Below are 22,752 nucleotides of genomic sequence, written 5' to 3'. Positions count from 1 at the left end.
AATGAGCTAATGTTTCAGGTCCATGACTTTTCATCAGATTTTTAATAAATGTGATTTAGGTGAATGCAATTCTCTATCAAAATCTTTCAAAGAAACCAGAAATACAAATTTTACAGCTATTATCAACAGTAAAATATTTTATTTAATTTGAAATATTTGTAATTGATTACATATTTCTGCAAGATTTGAACTTACTGGATTTGAGCTTGGAGCAATTATTTTTAATGGCAATGATTTTCAATATTTATTTCTTGCATCCACTCTTACATTCCATATTTTTAACCATTAATTTGTAATATGTAAATCTGAGGCTTGGTGCGATCTTCAACTCTTAGTTTATTTTATTTATTTTCATTCTTAATCTACAGATACTTACAACTGTTGTTTATTCATCTGATCTTGTTCTTCCTACTCAACATCAATTAAAGCACCATTCCAGGAGACAGTGGGTATATTACTGGGAGCTGGAGATAACATGATCCAAGCTGGTTACAGACTTGTCAAGTGTACTGACATCACATTGACAGGAGAGTTCATTTAAAAATCTGTCTTGATTCTTCACATTTTTTAAAATGTAGAAATCTAGCAATACAGAAACTGGTGTTGAACTCTTTGGGAAGTGAAGTGATTTGGCCCTGACATAAAATGAAATATATACTCAATAACATTGCCGGAGGGGAGGCAGAAAGGGGACAATAGCATCAGGTCAAGCTTTTGAGAGCAGCATATCTATAAGAAGAACAGAAAACTACCTTTTTTTTTAGAAGTATAGTGCAGTCGAATCTTGACCGAAGAAAGAAAGAAAGATATAACCAAAGAATGAAGTCAGCTAATGGATCCTATATGGCAGTTCTGAATTACAGCTGGTTAAGTAGCCAGCCTGCCAACCACAGACACAGAGGAACTAGACCAAGCTGATGAGTTGCTAGCAAGAAGGTAGAATCAAGCCACATCTTAAGGAAATACTTTGTCAGTGAGAGGCTATGTCATCCTTAATGCTATTCAAAGGACTTAGTCTGCAGGGATAGAGAGCTGTAGTGAATACAGTAATCATGGCACATGTGAAAAAGAATAACCTCGCATGCAATTGGTCTCTACGGATTATTTTATTAATAATTCCAGATTAACTTGGCAAAGCTTATAAGTGATTTGTTTACATTTGAATCACATAAATGACATTGCAATTATGTGCATATGAATCTGTAGTACTTGTGACATCACATATGTAGCATTTTACTCTGGTTCAGATCTAACCGCAGTCACCATTTATAAAAACTCCAAATGAAAACATTTTATCTTGTTGTATCCCAATGCCCACCCAAGCATCAGTGAACCATGGAACTGGAATGAAAGTTAACCCTGGTGGACACAGCTATTATAAATACATATCTATAATTGAAAAGGCATTCAAAATCACTTCCATTTTGAACAAAAGTCTGTAGATACAATAATCATGTTGCTTTCAGAAATTTGTACATTTGGCATAGTTGAGAATTAGTGCCAATTAATGAAGGGTCATATGGCTAGGAAAAGTATTTTCAGTCTTTAATGGTAACATTGACTTCTTGTTCTAAACCATCTGAGATTGTATGTTGTTTATCTGCTATTATTTGATTCCATGTGGAGATATAATGCCAGTGAATAACCAATAATACAAAAATGGGGAATTGTGAAAGCTATTTTCATATTTTATGGTCCATAGGTGTTTGGACAAACCAAACATGGTTTAGACAAAGCCTCTTACTTCCAAGATGGATAATAATTATGCTCGTGAAACAGGGCTCCATGTTGCTGGTTGATTTACCACCATGGCTTATTTGTTTCCAATTGCATTGGTGAATTTTGATCTCATTTTTTTTAGTGTGATTCATGCCAAATGGCAAATTACTTTGGGAAATACTATGCTGTAGATGTTGTGTTGCACGTGTGAACAGATATTGATATCAATCCTCATTCAAAATGATTTGGAACGAGTTTGGCCAAATTGGACCATGGTCATAAAGCTAGTGCAAAGTTCAAACATGCCAGGGAACCTTATGACTAACAGCAGAAAAAACCCCTTCCTTTCAACCTTTCCTCTTTAGAATGATGATGATTGTTGATTTGACACTTTCCTTATTGAATGAATGAGAATGCTAGCTGCTCAGACAGAAGTACTAAACAATTCTAAAGTCTTCAAGTTGTGGGTGTGGTTTTGATTCTATCTTTAATTATAACATTTCATAAAACTATAGTATCTGTAGGAGGCTATTTGGCCCTTCTAATCCGCGAGCTCGCTGCAGATCTACTGCAGGGAAGGGAAGATCCCCTTCCCTGCTCCTTCCACAAAGCTCTCCACGCATTCTGCCATCAAATTTTCACCAATTCCCCCTTATAAACCACAATTGGGTACAATTGCATAGAGATTAAGTTACCAGACAAATGCCTTAAGGTCTGGATCTTTGATCCAGAGACCTGAATTTGACTCTTGTGAGAAATTGAATTAATATAGGATAAACTATTGTTTTCAGTAAAAAACAAACATGTAAATGTGAGGTTGTTGTGAAAAACTTATCTCCCTCACTAATGTCCTTCAGGGGAAGAAATCTGCCATCTTCATCCAGTCTGGCCTAAATGTCATTCTAACCCACTTGCTGTGGACTACTCAGTTCACAGGGCAACCTGGAACAGTTTCTCCTTATTTACCCAATCTAACCTCTTAAGGTCTTATACAGCTCTATTAAATTTCCTCTCAACTTTTCTTACTCCAAGAAGAACAATCCTGCTATATGTTGGAAGCTGATCTGTATGCCTGTATTGTAGAGCTGGTCAATGAACTGTGGGGGATACAAGAAAGTCTGAACTTGTGTTAACTCTTCACTGAAGATCAACAACATCTATTGTGAGTTCTTACATCATACATCTATTTACATCCTTATGACGAATGCAAATAACTCATTTACATACAACCGCATGTACCAGACTACAATCCATCTTTGAAAGAGTATTTCACATTTTAGAGTAATTACAGGTTCAATCTGTTGACTTACTTTCTCAGATGCTCAGAGTTTCTTAACTGTGTTTGGCTATTTGGTTTACATATTGCTTGATCTAAAGAATGTGTGTTATCTTAACTCAATTCACTTCTGTCTTCTCTTTGGTGATTGGTTCTATATCCACTCTAGTATATCTCTCACTGCAATCTTTGGTCAATGTAGACACTTCTGACTTTCAGTTTGAATAAAGTAGTGTTTAGTACTGCAGACTTACGGCTTCACCAATATCCAACATCGAAATTCTGAACCAACCAGCAAAATCCCAATCATTACAGTTTAGCAATGCTATGACCACTCTGATCACTTTGTACTAAGATGGACTTTGTTTTTTTTTGTTCTAATTGTGTTTTTTTTTCTTGTAAAAATTATGTATAATTTATGTTTAATTTATACAGGTAATGAGATCACAAGTTAAGTAAAACTTAAGATTCTGTGTGCTCAACAATTTTTCTTGTGAATGCTGCTTATGTGATGCTATGTGCCTGTGATGCTGCTGCAAGTAGGTTTTTCATTGCACTTGTGCATACATGTGCTTGTGCATATGACAATAAACTCAACTTTGAACTTTGATGTATTTTTTCATTGATCTTGACACCCTAACATTTTCATCTTGCTTGAACTGCTTGACTTTGCCTTGTCCAAATGAAATGTTACGATCTGAATCATAATTTTGCTTTTGTTTTAACCATTGTCCCTCCACTTTCTCCTTCAAGCTGGGCTGCATTAAACTAGCACTTGTTCAGAGTCCCTGATGCATTAACAGCTGCTGGGGTGAATCCTGTTGTAGAATGTGACATTGCGTGATATTTGTTTAGAAAATTAGCTGACTGAAGGTTTGCGGCAAGTATTGAACAATCATGGAAACTTCTCTCTTCAAAACTACAAAGAGAATACTTCATTAAAAGAGCAGACCTACAATCAGTGGCTACTATTGTGTCTGTGGAGACAATCCATGCAACTTGCACTTACGTGATGTAGATCTTATTTTGGGAATGGAGCTTATGACTACCCATCATGATTGGGTTGGATGACGGACAGAATTCCTTGTCATTGCTGCCATTTCCATCCAGGTAGTGAGATCACAAGTTAAGTCAAACTTAAGATTCTGTGTGCTCAACAGTTTGACATGTATCCATTTATTGTTGAAGCCATACAAAAACCTAATCTGAAGCACACAGTTTAAGAATTCACTGAAGTTGCAATATCTGGATAAATCCTTTAATGCTGCAGTATGTTTCATATCTTTTTCTCCTGCTCTTTAATTCCTCTTGCCAAATGTGTGACTTTCTCCTACTTCAAATGGCTATGGATTGAAATTATCCCTCAATTTCTACATTTGGATGTACCAAATTAGTGTGTGATAGGTCTTGAATCCAATTTACTCAGACTGTACAGCAAAAGACTCACATGCTCATTTGTACAACCATATAAATTTCCTCTGTGCTTGAGCTGCCAATTGTTCCATTTCTCAAATAAGCAGTGAAGTTGTAACACTTGAGGCTTCTCCGCGTTATGTTCAATTCTCCGCTATTTTCTTCAGTTATCAATGCCTCTCTGTATCTCACAATTGACAACCACTGCCTTTTTAATTACTGATACAAGAGACTGCAAATGCTGCAATCTGGAGTGTAAAACAAACTGCTGAGGAACTCAGTCCTAATGCAGGGTCTCGACCCAAAACATCGACCATCCCTTTGACCATCCACAGAGGCTGCCTAACCCATTGAGTTCTTCCAGCTATTTGCTTTTTTTGCACATGTTTAATTACCACTGCTTGACTGCTGAATACAGATTTACTGATTCACTGTGCAAACAAGAAATCATCAATGTCTCAGCAACTTTATCTTCCCCGAGTCCAGATTTGAGCTTCAGTGTTCAGCTCCATTGATCGCTGATCTTCAGCAGGTTCTGCAAAATACGTTTACTTTATCTTTGGATCCGGTATGTCTTGATTTTATTGACTATCCTTGTTGTCAGTTGTACTGTTTTGGGAGGTGGTTTGTGAGCCAGAATTGTAAAGCTGGTAAGTACTGCACTAAATAATCTCTTGAAGACACCAGAGCATGTGCTAACTTTACTGAAGACTAAGAACATTAATTCATGTGTATCTAACTTGTTTCACATTTACATACAAATATACCAAAAATCATAGATTCCCATAGAATCATACATAGTACGAAAATGGGTCCTTCATCCTATTGAGTCCATGCCAACCTTCAAGCACCCATTTACACTAATTCTACACTAATCTCATTTTATTCTCTTCCCATTCCCACCAACTCCCCTCAGGTTCTACCACTTACTTACATATAGTGGCCAATTAACTTACTGACCCACATCTCTTAGATGTGGGAGGAAACTGGAGCACCCAGAGGAAACCCCTATAGTCACAGGGAGAACATACAAATTCTACCCAGACAGCCCTGGAGATCTGGGCGATCCCTAACTGAAATATTTATTGTTGGAACTATTGTAGTAAACATTTTCTGCAACATTCCCAGGACCTTCCATCTTTCATAAAATATGGTGACCAGAAATGAATATAATACTCACATTGTAGTTTATCCAGAGGTCTATACCTTCTTGCCTATGTATTCAGTGCCTCTATTTATAAAGTCCAGGATCCCATATGTGTTAGTAATGACTCTCTCAACCCACATTGCACTTTCAAAGATTCACTGAGGTCCCTGCATCCCCTTCACAGAAGTACAATTGTCTCTCCTGAGTCTACTAGCCAAAATATATTATTTTCCACTTCTCTGGATTAAATTTCATCTGTAGCATGTTGCCCATTCCAACATCTAGGTCCTTTTGAAATCCACTACCACCTTAGTCACTGTTTATCACACTACCAAACACTGTGTCATCTACAAATTTTAAATCCTACCATGCACACCGTTCTCAATTGTCATTAATACATATCCAAAGCAACACCTACCACTAGGAAGCACAACTGTCTACCTCCCTCCAGCCTGCAAACTAACATTTTATCACAAGTTTCTGTTCTCTGTCACTAAACCAATTTCTTTATCATGTTGCCATTGCTGCTTTTAATCCATGCAGTTTAATCTTGGTCACTATTTTTTTAGCTGCCAGATATTGGTGCATTTATGCCACTCCAATTACTGTTCCCTACTAATTACTCTTAGCATGATAGGGAAAATGAACAGAAAATCCACAGAGTAGGGCATGCTGATGGAAGAGGGCATAGGTGGGGATCAAAAGAACTGAAGATGAAGCCCTGTTCCAAAGGGTGTCGAGTGAGCTCTCCTCCTAAAAGCAACTCAGTGATGTCTGTTGAAACACTCCTTCAGTGAGGAGATTAACCTAAGATCTGTCATGTTGTAACTGCAGCTGCAGAGCAGTGTGAGGACAGCAATGCCAGTGCCTGGTCAGGTGACTGTTGCTGTGAATGTCTTTGCCAATGATTCATTCTAGCTTTTGCCAAGGACATAAGCAATATCTTGTTGAAGAGCACATGTTTTTTACATGAAGAGAGACAAATTCATCTCCTCTTGCCTTGGCAGAGAGAGCTGGCAGTGAATACATATGTGTTTGCCAGTGGTCATGGCTACTTACAGGACTTAGATTGCCTTGAGGGCTCAGCACAGGAATCAATTACTACAGACCACAAAGGCTGCCACTTATTCAGTTTACAGCTAATTTCCAACCATTCGTATAAGATATTAATGACCTATGTCCAATATCAAGGGAGTTTGTACAATAGTTTCCTTTAGCAACAACCTACTGTGCTCCCATATTTTTAGCTTCCAGGTCAAGACATCATCAGGCGAATGGACAGTTGTTTTATTATGGGACAAGGGCCTTCCTCTATCACTTGGGTCCTGAGTGAAACAACACAGCAAATTCTCCCAGTCTGCGGTCCCACCATAAATGAAATGCATCCATTTTGCAGCTGCACATAATTCCGCAAGGCTCGCAACGTTGGAGTGATGTAGAATAGGAGAACTTGACCAGTGTGAGCCATATAGACTAGGAGCACAGTTCCAGTGTGGAATCATGCACAATGGGAGGATGCTGTGAGAATGCTGCCACTTGCAAAATAGTCAAAGGATAGTTGGCTTCAAACATAGCCTTTATTGTCTTGGTTGCTCTTGAAACACTGTGGGTACATGCCAGAGACAGGCACATCTTTTATCAGTCTCATGATTGTAGCATGTTCCACAACCTGACAATAGTTTCAGCTCAGTGAGGCAGGAGGAGGAGGAGGGGTGTGGGATGGAGGAAGAAGGGACAAGGAAAGTTTGTGAGCTCCTTTCTGGGTGTGCAGCCAGAGATCATTCCAATAAACAAGCTCCTGGTTTCCCATTCCATTACTTCCCACCTTGCCCTTGTTCTGTCAATAATCATATCTTCATTCTCCAGAACAAAATCAGAGAATGCAAAAACACACCTCATCTGCTTTCCATATGTGTATTTCCAAAAATGAGAAAAACAGAAATAATCCCCATTGTGCATTCCCTTATCTTTTATTTGTCATTTGCTTGGTAGAGTGTCCCACTGTGCTGCTCGGTGTGGCATGGCTGGTGAAAGACTATTCACTCACACGAGGATCTGGGGTCTGAGTAGCACAAGGCCAAGAAGGTGAGAAGTCCACTTCTGCTGTCCATGATTTCCAATGCTTTAAGCTGGCTGACCTAGCAAGGCAGCAGCGGGGAAGCAGCAAAGGGGTACAAATGTGATTCTCCTGAGAAAGGACAGCAGATTCATATCATGTAGAACAAGGCTAATCCTGGAAATCTGCAGGGGGCCATTTGGGCTGTGAATGGGCTGTGCTGGTGTAAATCAGCATTAAACACTGAAGCTGAAGATATTTGAGCTTTCCCTATGGCACTAAGATGTTGGGGGACCTGTTTCCACTGCAGTGGAAGCTGGAATGTTGACAATCAGATGTGTTGTTGGCTCTGATGGTTGGGAGAACATTGGAGCTGGCCACCTGGCAGGAGTGATCTTCAGGCTCAATGCAACACAGTGTGCAAGCCCATAGCTGGATTCCCACAGACTCTTTGAGATTTCATGCCTGCTTTCAGCCAGGTCTGCCAAGGTCCTTAGGCTTTTTGTTGATCATGAGCCGCCTTCTGTTGGCAGCCCCACCGAAGTCCTCATTTGTAACAGAACTAGTGTCCAACAACATCTGTGGAGCTAGCACCATCTTGCCCAGGTTGTAGGCCTTTCATGCATACTGACTCCAATTGTAAATCCTGCCTCAGGACCAGTCGCTGCAATACTCGCAATTCCAGTGTGGAGCTGGTGGAAGTGTCAGTGGGGGACAGTGATTTTTTTTATTGCTTTTGTTCTGTTGAGAGTTCTCAGCTGGCTGAAAGGAGCAAATGACTAAGCTGTGGCAAGAGGGCAGGAAGAGGGAGGCACATACAGACACCACCCACCGCTCATGGGTCAGAAGTGATTACGTGATGAAGGGGACATGGAAATGGAATGTGAGAAAGAGGATTAGACATGAATTTTGTAACTTTCTACTTCCACTGTATCAGTGCTAGGCCACACCTGTGCATTACCAGCACTCTCATTTCCAGGAGGGGAGCTGGGTACTGGAGGTCTGCGTCACCTTCCACTCTTCTGCTGCAGTTGCTAATTCTGTGCCACTTTGTCTTGCAACAGTGAGGATGCTGAGTTTCTTTGAATGCGTTTGGATAATGTGCGTGCCCTGCTTGAATACCTGGGAGTGTTGGCCAGCTGTGGGATTTGGATGTGAGGCTTAAGGTAGTGATAAGTGTGTAAGAGCATATGAATGTTTTATCTAAGGACAGGCTGATGGAGGTTGTGGGTGGTTAGTGACAGGGGATAAGATAAGATAAAGTATCTATTAGTCACATGCACATCGAAACACACAGTGAAATGCATCTTTTGTGTAGAGCATTCTGGGGGCAGCCCACAAGTATCGCCACGCTTCTGGCGCCAACACAGCATGCCCACAACTCCCTAACCTGTATGTCTTTGGAATGTGGGAGGAAACCGGAGCACCCAGGAGAACTTACAAACTCCTTACAGGCAGCAGCCAGAATTGAACCCGGGTCACTGGCGCTGTAAAGCGTTTTGTGCAATGTTTGAGATTGGGGGTGTATTTGGTGGGACATGGGTTTTGAAGGTAAGTTATAAAGCTTCTTCTAGGGTAATGATAGAGGGTTGTTACTCTGACTGGTGGTTTGTGACCAGTGGTGTTCTGCAAGGATCAGTGCTGAGACTTCTGTTGCTTGTGATGTATATATATCAGATGAAAGTGTAGGTGGTCTGATTAAGTTTGTAGATGACAGAAAACCTGTTGGAGTTGTGGGTAACGAGGAAGGTTGTCCAAGGATACACAGGATATAGATCAGTTAGAAATTTGGGCAGACAATGGTCGATGGAGGTTCATCCAGACAAGTGTGAGGTGATGCATTTTGGGAAGTGAAATGCAAGAGGTATACAGTAAGTGGCAGGATTCTGAGGAATGCTGATGTGCAGAGGGATCTTGGGGTGCAAACACTCCCTGAATGTGGCAACACTAGTGGATAGGGTGGTAAAGAAGGCATATGGCATGCTTGCCTTCATTGGTTAGGGGATTGAGTCTAAAAGTAGGGAAGGCATGTTGCAGCTATATAAAACGTCTGTTAAGCCACATTTTGAGTATTGTATGCAGTTCTTGTTGCCACACTATTGGAAGGGTTTGGAGGCCTTGGAGAGGGTGCAGAAGAGGTTCACCAGTATATTGGTTGGATTGGTGGGTATTGGCTATAAGGAGAGGTTGGACAAAGTTGGATTGTTTTCTCTGGAGTATCAGAAGCTGAGGGGATGACCTGATGGGGAAGGTGGGGGAAGCAGAAACAATAGCATGTTTAATAGGCATTTAGACAGACACATGAATAGGCAGGAATAGAGGGATACAGGACATATGCAGGCCGGTGGGACTAGTTCAGATTGGCTTCATGTTCAGCGCAGACATGGCGGGCTGAAGGACTTGTTCTGTGTTCCAATTATCCACTCATGTGATTGGGACTTCTGGGGCTTGAGTCACTGGGTTCATCCTCCATCTACTTGCTGTTTGACTTTGGACCCAGATGATTTCCATCCCTGCTGTTTCTACAGAGAACCACAAGAAAGACGGGTAATATTTGTCAGAGTAGGGAAAGAAAGAAAACAAGTTAAATTTCAGTAGCAGAGAAGATGGGAGAGGTATGGGTAGAACAAAGGAAATATCTCTGATTGAGTGAGTTAATATGACAGTTAGCATCACGTTATGCTTCATTTTCTGTGATATGTTGCTAAAGGCAAGGTTGTGGGACATGGCTAGCGGGCCAGGCAATACCAATAGAAGAAGAGTTGAACCAAAATCACAAATGGATGACTGATAGAAATGGTCTGGTACAGACAGAAAGAAAGGGTGAGATTTCTAAGGTCGGAGAGTCATTGGTTAGCTTGAACTTCAGTATGCCTCTCTTGAAATTGATCCCCACGCTGTTGAGGATGACAACCATATGGTTACAGCTGGCTGATCACCAATATACTGAAAATAAGGTCATAGCACTAATATTTCATCTGGCCTGCACTGGGTTAAATGATCATGGGTTAATCACGCCCCAAGATCCCCATATATCTTTCCAGTACGATTCAATTTAGCCCCATCGTACTGTAGCTATTATTATTAGGTTTACAAATGAGTCAAGATTTACCTGGGGTTAATGTCTGAAGGAATCTTTTCCATCTCTTGTGCCATCTACTTTTTACCTTTATGGTTGTTTTACTGAGCTATGGCTTGAGGTATGTCATCAAAATTTCATTAACTCAAGGAGATAATTTTAAAAGATGTCATGTTTGTATGCCGTCTCTCACAGATAGTTGCCTCAAACCATACTGCTCATTACAGGCTGCATACATCAAAGTAGCAGGATAAAACTTGCAAACTTTAAAATCAAAATGCTCTTTGTTGTGTATTTTCTAGTTACTTATACAATGGTCTCAAACGTTTTATAAAATAAAGTTAATGAGATTTGTACAACAACCTTACCTGATGTTAAATTGTTTTGATGAGCATAGCAAATTGCTGTGGTTAACAAATTTGAAACAGCCTGTTATATTGATACAGGTTTGCATGTATGTGAATTAATCAAAGTGTGGGCGATGATGAACAGTTTCTGAAGAATTCTGTCAAAGGTTAAGAGCTAGTTATTTTTAAGAATGACATGAATCTACCAGGGACAGTGATTGTCTAAATGACCATTGTAATTACCAATTACTACTTGATGCAGAGAATATATTCATGGCATGCAGTCTTCTAAATACAGGCAGGCATTAGCTCATTTATGTACTAATGCACATAATTTAGCTTCTGAAAAGGGCAGAAATGGGAAATGGGAATGCTTAAAGATATAATAGATACTTTATAATATCATTTTGGAGAATATTGGATTTATGGAAAATGAATATTACTTTGTATTCGTTTTTTTAAAAAGACCAAAAAAGTCTAATCTTGTACATCCTGCAGTATTATCACAATGAAATATGACAGACTTACAGTATTAGAAGACCATTGAGAAGGTGAATGCATACATTTAAACAGGAGAATAATATTATACCGAATCATTGAATTTTAAACTATGATACAATAGAAATCCATATTTAATTTTCTAGTCAATTCTCTCACACATTTAAATTCTTGAGGGTGCTAGGATGGTATGCAAACCCCTGTGTTCTCATCACCCATTTAATAGTCTGCGGTGTTAACTATGGGATCACCAGTAAGTACTGAACTTTAAAAGTGTGCTGTTTCACCACTGTCACATTTCGCATTCAAGCTAGAATTCTTAACCCGTGGACAAGTATAAGAATTAGAATTACGTTTTTTTTATAAAAGATAGCTAAGTTCTCATCAAATATCAGTAGCATGGACTCAGATTTTATAATAAAAAAGACAGTACTGAAAATATTCAACATCTGTGAAAAGTGAAATAGAGTTAAAGCTTCAACATGATGATCTTTCATCAGAACTGAGAACAATTAGAAAATAAACAAGTTTCAAGTTGCAGAGAAAGAGAGTGATGGAGAGAACAAATGGAATATATATGATAGGGTGGAGACCAAGAGAGATTGAATGGTGCATATGGTGGCAGTGCTAGTTGAGAGGGCACTGAAGGCCTGTTAATTGCAAATGAGGTGTCTGCAGGAGATGCAAATAGAAAGAGATAAATGAGGACAGAGAAGAGACAATAAAAGATAATGTTGGAACCACAAGATACAGTTACATCTTATTTTATGATGAGCCACTGTCCTCATGATTCAGCAATAAATTCAACTATTTCAGATAACCAACCTTTCCAGATTCCGCCTTTTCTCTTGAGAAAAACAAAAAGGAAGTGGAAATTTACTACCCCAGTAATGAAAGGAGTAGTGAGGAAGATTCTCAGTGGTGTATTTAGTAGAAGTTTCTTGACAGAATACTTTCTGCTCAATGTGTAAGGAAGCATTGATAGATACTGTATAGTCCTGTGAAATGAAATTGGTTAAATGAAGAATGCCAAAGCTCAAGAATAAAAATTACAGTTTAAAAATTAATGTTGATTGTTTCTCTTTCCACAGATGCTTCCAAACCTGTTGAGTTTTTCCAACATTTTTTTTAGTTTTATAACAATTAGGGTATCATGAGGTTTGAATTAGTTGTTGAGATGATATTGAGCAATCTGAAATAAGAATGTTTAATTGGGGGATGAGCAGTTTCAATGAATTGGAGATAAATCCAGTCCAGATAAATTGGAATGAATGAAAGATTGACAAGCAGGGAGGTAAAAGGGTTAGAACCACCCTTCAAAAAGGAAAGGGTTTGGGTACGATTAGGGACGGTCTGATAAGGGGGAAAAGGAGAGTACAAAAGTAAAGCTCCTGATGACAAACTAGTTAAGGAGCTTTATAAAGTAGAATAAAGGAGGAAATGATGGATGTCATCATGATAGTACAGGAAAGATCAGCTAATCGTAGGAAGTACAGAGGAGAAATGAAAAGGGAAAGTGAAATAGAAAGGGTAAAGAGACAATAAGAGAAGAAATTATGACCGACGCGAAAGGAACCCTGAAGATTGTCTTCAAGCATATTAACAGTAACACACCTGGTGAGGTTGATTAGCAACCAAAATAGAGGCAAGGAGTATCTGGAGGTACGAACTGAATCCTTTGCATTTGTGAAGGCCTTTGCCAAAACTATGGTAACTTTGGAGGTCACTGGGCTAATGAATTACATAAAAATAGACAGAGATTTTGTCGTTTTATGTGAGATGTGGGTGCTACTGGTGAGGTCAGCATACAGGCTTATGTTACTGCTCTTGAGAAAGTGATGGTTTTTGATTCAATACAGTACTTTTAGGGTAGATAAAGGGAGTTCTGGGATTTAGCTCCAATTACAGTGAAGGAATGGCAATATATTTTGAAAAGCAAAATAATGCAGATATCTGAAACCTTAAATAAAACAGGATGTGCTAGAAGTACCCAGCAGGCCAGGCAGCATCTGTAGAAAAAGAAACAGAGTTAACGTTTCAGGCCAATAAACTTTCAAGTGAGGTATCTTAAGAAACACATACAATGCTGAGGCAAAAAAAAAATGCAAGTTCCTGGAAGATAACGTGGAGGTTATAGTGAATTGAATAGGTAGCAATGATCTTCACATGATGAAATCAGGGAAACATTTAATTATCAATTGTCATTGGTTGATCTGATTTAGCAATCCGATACAGGTGAGAGGAAGTGATGATAAAAGTACGGACTAAACTTTGGGAGAGCATATTTTAAGGTATTAAAAAGGAATTTGTGATGATATGTTGTAAATAATTTTGTAGGAGGAAAACATCAAGCAACAATGCTAGAGATATTGTGGAGTAGCTTTAAATGAGATTATCAGACAGGGTAGATAAACAAAATCTTTTCCTCAGGCATCAAAAACACGAGGGCATAATTTCAAGGTGAGAGGTAGAGAGGATCTGAGGAATCGGCTTATTGCACAGAAAATGGTTGATATCAGAGACACGCAACTATATTTAAGAGGAATTTAAACAGACATAGAACAGACATTTATACAGACACAGACACAGAAACAGAAACAGAGTAGGCAAGTCATAGAAGGCTACAGACCTAATGTGAGCAAATGAGATATTAGTGTAAATGGCCAAAAAGTTCAGCATAGATGTGGTGGGTTGAAGGGCTCGGTTCTGTACTGTACAACTCTGTGATAGGAATCTCGTATATAAAACTTAAGACAGTATTGATCTCAGCCTGTGCAATATAAGTATGTTACAATTAGCCTGGGGAGAAACAATTAACTAGAGACATTGTAATTTGCGTCAACAAAATAAAATATTTGAATTGATTAAAGAAAAGGTAATTTGCCATCTATCTGCCTCCGCTAACTGTATGATTGCCTTTGTTACACTAATGGCCAAACGATCCATTTTGCTTAAATGGAAGGATCCAATACCCCCTACTACTTTTCAATGGTTCTCTCAAACTATACCATATTTAAACTTGGAAAAAATTAGGAGTGGTACTGTTGATCCTTTGCTTAAATTTGAGGAAGTTTGGAGTCCATTTATTCAATATTTTCACATGATATAGATCCCCTTATAATAACCTTTCAATTTAGAGGAATGGAGTTGACGACATAATATTGCTCTGTTTCTATTAAGAAAGTTCTTTTTTTCTGTTTTTTAAATTTTTTTTTCTTTAGCTTAGTTTGGTTTGATATATTGTTTATAATTTTTCTTATTGTTTTGGGGATTTTTTTTTCTTTCTTTTAAATTTTATAATAAATCCTTTTCTTTTATATTATATTCATTCACTAACAGATCGTTGGATCTACAGATTTTTTTTATACTTTATTGTTCTTTATGATTATCCATGTCATGATTGTTCTCCTGATCTCTCTGTATTACATGTATAAACATTGATATATTAATCTGTATTAATTTGAAAACTAATAAAAAGATTGAAAAAGAAAGAAAAGGAAAAGGTAATTTGTGGATCCCCCAAAGAAACCAAACAAAAATTATAAGTTAATTATACATATGAAATAATAATTGGTAAAAGTAAATCAAAATAAAAATTGGGTGAAATAAAAATCAACTGTTTTGGATAAATTCATTTTGTTAACAAATAAAGGAAATATTAGAACAGATTAATGGTGTGATGGATCTGTAGTTTTTACCACACAAGAACACGATGCCTTTCATCATCAGATTAATTCAAATAGTGGAAGGCACATCTGAGAGAGCAGTGGCCATCGTTCAGAACCTGAAGTAGGAACACAGAAGGAGATTCAGTTATTTATGAGAGACCTTGTGAACTGTATTTTATAACTCAATTTAAATAACATCCATGGATATTCTTCTGTTCATTCTTTAACCCATCTCCACAAAGTTCAATCAGTTTCATCAAGCATGAACTATTCTTTCAAATCTCTTTGACCAGCTGAAAACTTTCAGAGTTCCGTCACTCAGTTTTTGATTATAGATCCCAGTAATTTCCCCAAAACATATTTTAGGCTGCATTGTCTCTAATTCCATGGTTTACATCTCACCTTTCTTAAAGAGCAGTATAGTTGAAAATTTATAGAGCACGTATTATGTTCCAGACCTTAATGCATTCAGGCCAGTCTCAGGGTTCCTGCAATGGAAACCTTGTGGAGCTTACTGAATGTAAGAGGAATACAAGAAGTTCAGAAAATATTTGATCTATTTACAATTCCTAAATACTTGAACAGGGTATTACTTGGAAAATTACAGACCTAGTAAGCTTAAATTCCTTTATCATAACAGTGTTGGAGCCAATTAAAAAACAAGCAATTCAAGTCAGAAAATAAGAGGCCGGATTTTGTAGAAACGATAATGACATTCATCATTGTTAATGTGCAACATGGTGAGGAAAGAAAAGCCGTGAATTTCTAGTCACTAAATTGCCAGTTGATTTGCACTCTACATGATTTTTCTGATGTTGTTGTATTTATATATTAATTGGCAACTAAATTTGCTACAGAAATTTCAGTGGGAATTAACAATGTAGTTAACCTTTAAACAATGCCATAATTGTTAATGACTGTCAATCAAACTCTGGAACCCAGAAAGTGAACAATTATCTGTAAAATCTCCTTCAATCAGGAAGTGAATTTTTTTTTACAGGATTTTAAAACTTATAAGTTTAAAATTTTAAAAATGGTTTACCATACTTTTTTGTTCTATGCCATTTTTTCTTACCCTCTTCATCTAATTTTCTGTACACTGTATTTTTCACTTTCTGCACCTGTTTTGACATTAAATTCAAAAGCAAAATATAGCTGATTCTGGAAGTCTGGAATAAAAGCAAAAAATACTGGAAACACTCAGCAAGTCAGGCAGTATCCGAGGAGACCAAAACAGAATCAATGTTTCAGCTCCATTATGTTTCCTCAGAATTGAGAAATATTTGAAATAAAACAAGTTTTAGGTAGTCAAGTCAGCAAGCAGCTCAGGAGAGGACAAAAGAGAAGGTTTGTGGTGGGGTGCGAGACCATGAGAGATAAATGATAAAAGTAGTGATGGGGCTAGCAGAAAGAGGGTGGAAGAGAATAGTGAGTAACAGAAGTTATGTCTGGAGAATGTGTAAATAAAAGGAGAGGAATGAAATCTGAATTAATTGACATTCTTTTTCCTGTTCAATCATTTCTATATATTTCTTAATCTTAAATCTCCTTGGCTAAAGAGACACACCATTTGTCCCATTACTTTGCAAAATCTGAGGTGGCCTGTTGCTAAACTGCACTTTTATCAGCTTGCATTCCAGCAACTTTGTGAACAAATATTGTTCAGGCTGGAGGTGCACAAGCAAGTTTAAGTAATGGGGCATGTCAGGAGATGGTTCAGTCAGCAAAATCTAGCCCAATAAATCTAAACCAATTGAGATTTACCAAAGGGAGACCAAACCCAGTTGATGTATTGGAATTCATTGAAGATGTAATGGAATTAGGAAATTAAAGCTATGCAGTAACTTATGCAATATCTTGACATGTTTATGGGTGAAGTGAAAGCTTTGAAGATCAGTGAATGAATTCAATATTGGATTAAAAAAAACCTGGTTAAGTAATAAATGGGCAGGAACCAATTGGTGACCAAGGTTGTCCAAGGAACTCTTCTGCAGGCCCTGCTATTCATTATATTTATTAATAACCTTTCCAGAAAATGTTGGATGAAGTCTGGCTGCAATTACGAATTACATAATGTGGTTTGGGAACACAAAATGTAGTTAGAAAGTCAATGTCCAATTGTTTGTTAGTGTTACTGCAATGAGAAAAAAAGCATTCCCCATTAATCAGTCTGTATTAGGCAGCTGAGCAGATGAATGGTGACCAGCAATGAAAATAGAAAGCATCACAAATTAGTGAGCAAACTTGCAAATGTTTCCACAAAACAGTTATGATTATATGAAAAAGATTTGACCGTAAGTGCAGAATTCTAGAATTGTAAATTTGGCAGGAATTGGATGTAGAAATAAAATAAAGGCAGATTGCACATAGGATGAGGTTGTATAAGAACATCGTTCTTATCAGCATTAGGAATACCTGGGATCTTGGAAAGGTAGGAAGAGACCCATAGGTGGCAGTGTATATTGTGGTCACTGTATCCAGCAGAACTTTAAGAGAGGCCCTGAGATTGTACTGGGAGTATGGAGGTGTTCCTGCCCCTGAAAGTATTGGGTGACTTTCTAAACATAAGGATGGAATGTCCCAGCATCTATGGGGAAAGGCGACAAAGGAAAAGTTTTTGGCTTCAGCAGAACTGAAAAATATATGTTCATGAATGAATTATGGTGATGGCTGGAAGTTTGAAAAAGAGACTAACTTCAATAAAGGGCCTATACTATTCTTGGGATACTTTTTAGCCAATCTGCCATCCTGTTCCCTAGCATATATTTCCAGATATTTCTTCCTCCACTCACTAGTTTCTGTCTTACAATACTCAATGTATCATCAAGTGCTTTGTAATTTATACCATTTTTAATCAACATAAGTTTCTATATACAAGAAGAATATTTTATATTCCAGACCATGGGTCTCTGCACAGTGTTTCAAGATCCCTGGCTGTCTCCAATATTATTAATATATGTCCATATAAAACCTTTTATATAAATTATGTACTCTAACAAAACATGAAATCCTCATAAACTTGCTGTTTACGCTGGCTCCAAAGTTTTGAAAATAGAAATTGTTTTTTAGCTACAAGAATGGTTTGTTACCTTCTCCTATGCTGAACAAGTAGGGGAAAAATTGAATGTGTGCAGGTAAAAGCTGAACAGTTCATGAAGGCAAGCAAAATGTTGTTGTATAAAATATGAAACTTGCCTGAAATAGAATTTTAAGGATCAGGTTCAAAATTAGTTACTGTAACTAAATAAGCTCAATTTCTCAGCTTAATAAGGTAAACACCTTCTATTTAAGATTAGTGAAACCTTTTGATGATGCTGAATAATGTTACAAATTACAGTTCAGAATTCACAGCTATGGCTGTTTAGGTTTTGGACATTGGTTGAAGTCTTGAAGTTACAAAGTTAACAAGGGTATTAAATGTCACAAAAAGTATCTAGAAATATACAGTATATCTGATCTTTTGGTTTAAAAACTTAATGTGGACATCTGAAATGTTATTTATAGAGAAGGAAACTGATTGATGAAATTAATTATTTCACTAATTTGAATTGTTTACTGACACTATTCTGACATTAATTGATCACACAGGAAGAGAATTTGGATAAGTTCTGGTAACTTTGAGTATTACGCATTGCCAGCTTTATAACCACTCCTCTCACTTATAATTTATACATTTTCCTGCCTTTTTGTTTATGATTTGTAGATATTTAACCTTGTAGTCATGACAGAAAATGACAATTACGGAAAGGCTTCCACATCAGGAACTGTATATTGATGCAGGACCTTTGATGGGCTGGATTGTGCTCTTTCTGTCCTGCTGTTGGTACAGGACCCCTTCCCACTTCAACTGCACATTCCCTATAGCCTTCTGCTGCTATACAGGATGAATTGATCTGAAGATCTGGATTCCATGGCGAGACCATGAAGCAGATTTTGCTGCAAGTGGCAATCAGGACTTAGGCAGTGATCCAGAACCCCTGCCCCCTAAATGTCTTGATGGCCTTTTGACATTTTATTGATATCCAAGGCTTTCTTAGCAGCTTTTGTACATTGTTGATTGTCAAAGATTTTAAAAACAGTTCTACTGGTTGAAAATAATAAAAATATTAAAACATAAAGAAGAAACTGGCTTCAAAATACCTAAACTACCAGAAATGAATTAAAAACATAAATTAAAATCCAGAAAATTAAGTGACAGCTTTGGCCTGCGTAAAGTTGAGGAGCCAGATCCAAAGTGCATCTGGTCCTTTAACTCAGGTGTTTGCCTTTCACCGGAGGATTTAGTGGTGGATCTAGTATTGTGTAAGAATGTCAGATATACTGGCATCTTCTCACACATCATTAACCTCTGTATTTTCTTGCACAGATGTACAAGTCAGAGATGAGCTAACCTATGACGAGTATACTGCAATTCAGCTGAATATATTGTATATCAATTATCTTATACTCTAACACTCATTAAAACTTTGTTGAGACCACATTTGGGGTATTTGGGTTATTTAAAGAGCAATGCCAATAAACAGCAGAGGCATTGGGTGCTCATCTCATGAAATTATGGGCCAACAACCTATTATAGTTTTCATCCAGAACATCCTATTTTCCCCATCTTTAGTTACAGTATTCCTGAGTGCTTATACAAGTGGTATATAATTTATAGATATTCAAAGTTTTCTATCTTCATTCACTAAGACATCATTATCCATGAGGTTTAGGGTCACAGATTTCCTGTGGGGAATAAAAAAAATGAACACCACTGAGGCCTTTTCCTCTAGACCCAATATACCTCCCCAAATAAACATAAATATGTCCTTCAACATTCTGGATGGAAATCATATCAGATAATATTTAATGTATTGATTCTTACAATCAGTGATCTGATTTGAAATCACAGGGTACAGCTGTGTAAGCAAAGACCATTCTCTATTGGAAAAGTGCACAACGGGGAGCCACTTGACACAATTGGTCTGTTAACTGATCACCATATTTATAGACAATGATGGGATCCTCATCATGTAAAATATATGTGTTTGAAAAAAATTGAGGTGGATTCTGGAGCTGAACTAATTCAGGATTGCAAGTCATCAGATAATGGGGACAGAATGTATGCATCGTTGCATAACCCGCTGTAATTATCACAGTGCACCAGCAGAGATGAAAGGAACTCACACTGGATTCATCAGAAGAAAATTGGATTTTTAGAAAATTTTAGTAGAATGAATAGTATAGAATACAAGAGAATTACTAATAAAATTTTAAACCATGGTACTTGAAGTAAATGAAAGAGCAAATGTCTTCAAACTTAAAATTAAGTTATTTAATTTTACAAGGATTCAAAAATTGATGTGTTCGTGATTCTTCTACCTCAGCAAGCTTCAGCTCATACATTATCTTAATATGTTTATTTCTGAGAAATGTAACCACTGCTGCCAAAGATGCATAGATTTTGAATCCAACTATAGTCTGCAAAAAGATCACCATACACCGCCTGGTGCACTGTTATGGCTCCAAATATGTGAGCTGGCATTAGACTCCTTAACCTCTCTGACATGCTGTGTAACCATCTGATGGGCAGTGCACTACACAAAATAATTTGCAGTATGCAAGTATTCAGTATCAACTGTAAGTTACCAACTCTAACCTCCATGGCAAGGTTAGATTGAGAGTTCATTTATGTCCTGTGGAATCCACTTCTCCTGACTTTGGCCCTATAATGGGCAAGGTGTTCAATTATCAGTGATCTATCCAATTTAAATGAAGCACCATGGTGAATTTCATGCTAACATCAATGGTACCACACTTCTTGCCTGTTTGTGATAGTTTCTCTCATTTTCAGATTTGAATTAGTTCAAGAATTGGACGGATCAGACAAATTCTCAGGAACCTACCATCACATCTTTCCTCGGTTTTGAATTTGAGAATGTAGATTCCTTTAGAGCTGGTTGCAAATTATAATATTCACACTATTGAAGGTAAGACTTGTGTTCTGCACTCTATTACAATGGGTTTGTCTATTTCATTATCTTTGCAATGGGAAACAGATAGTATTACAGTGCTACATAGCTATGTAACATCCAAAGGCAATCAAATGCTAAGAATGACATTAACAGTCAGCAGTAAAAGTACAACTGACAGGATTTGGTCAAGCTGATAAATAGATGTTTCATAATGACGTAGTATTTTAGGCATCTTCTATTTTTTCCTGTTTTTCTTTCCTAAAAGCAATTGGTCACATTGGAGCACAGTCTCATAAGCACAGATAATCTTTCTATAACCATCTTTTGAGACAATTCCTTGTGGGTGAGCCTAGAACGTCAGCAGGATAATCAAACTGTTTAGAGATTAATTAGGTGGCACACTGAGGTCAAGCCCAACTCTGTCCTTATCTGACATTCATACATGTGGACATCTGATCAAGGAATGCTGAACAATGACTAGATGAGGGAACCTTCACTATTTCCTCCATCTGTAGCTCAAGGATACTGATCCAGTTGTTGTATTTCAGCTAACTGAAATAGGTCATTCAACTCAAAGCTAGGATTAATGTCGACCCTTCTAGTTGATGGGTCATAGAACATTATGCAATAGAGTTATCATCAGAAATATAGAGAATACTTTGTCCACCGAGATGCAAGATGATAGGGGAAAACTTAACTAGGAAAAGAGATTAACAAAAACTACCATCATTTTGTGTTTCAAAATGGTAATCTAGCATTATGTTTTATCACAGATTTATTACAATATTTTGCCATGGCTCAACTATAAAAAATCTCTTTGACCAATTGATAATTTCAAATGTTGATTTAATTTAATTCAGTCAAATGCAAAATAAACGTGTCACATTCTAAATAGGATTGCTGCAATCAAAATTTAATTACATACAATTGAATTACTTGTAAAAACATTATTTATTCTCTCTGGCTTTGGAAAGGAAGTATATTTCTGTTGACTTACAAATGATGAAATATTACAAATATTTCATTATAAATTAATTTTGATTCATATTTCCACCTTTGTAATTAAATTGAAGGTATTTAAATAACATTGTCCAAACTTGGGAGAAAATTAAATTTATGATACATGCTTTGTAATTTCATTCCTTTATTTTTCTTTAAATTCTTTAAGTACGTATTAAATGCAAATCAGAGAATCACAGGACCAGTCTGAAGTCACTCTCCACTATTTTGTGGAGCAAGATTAATGGACCAAGTACAAATATGCACAATGGGATGAACAAGGTTGTGCTTTTATCGACTAAAGATGCAGTATCAATTTTCTTACTTAAACATGTGAAAACATGTTCACAAATGAAGCAATGTACATGTCCCAGTTACCAACATTTTTTGAGGTTTAGATATGGTGAAAATACTGACAAACTTCTGCATTTCTGCAATGAATTAAATGCTGAATGGATTCAACAATGGTCTCGGTAACCAAATCTTGACTCACTTCAAAATTATATTTATTGTAAATTCACAGTTGGAGTTTGTCCTCGGTCATATATACAATGACACAACAGCCTGGTTTACCAGCATGTGAAGTTGACACATCA

The sequence above is a fragment of the Pristis pectinata genome, chromosome 13 (assembly GCF_009764475.1).
Source record: "Pristis pectinata isolate sPriPec2 chromosome 13, sPriPec2.1.pri, whole genome shotgun sequence".
Classification (NCBI taxonomy): domain Eukaryota; kingdom Metazoa; phylum Chordata; class Chondrichthyes; order Rhinopristiformes; family Pristidae; genus Pristis; species Pristis pectinata.
The sequence above is the reverse complement of the archived record's forward strand: the minus strand, read 5'-3'. Positions refer to the sequence as shown.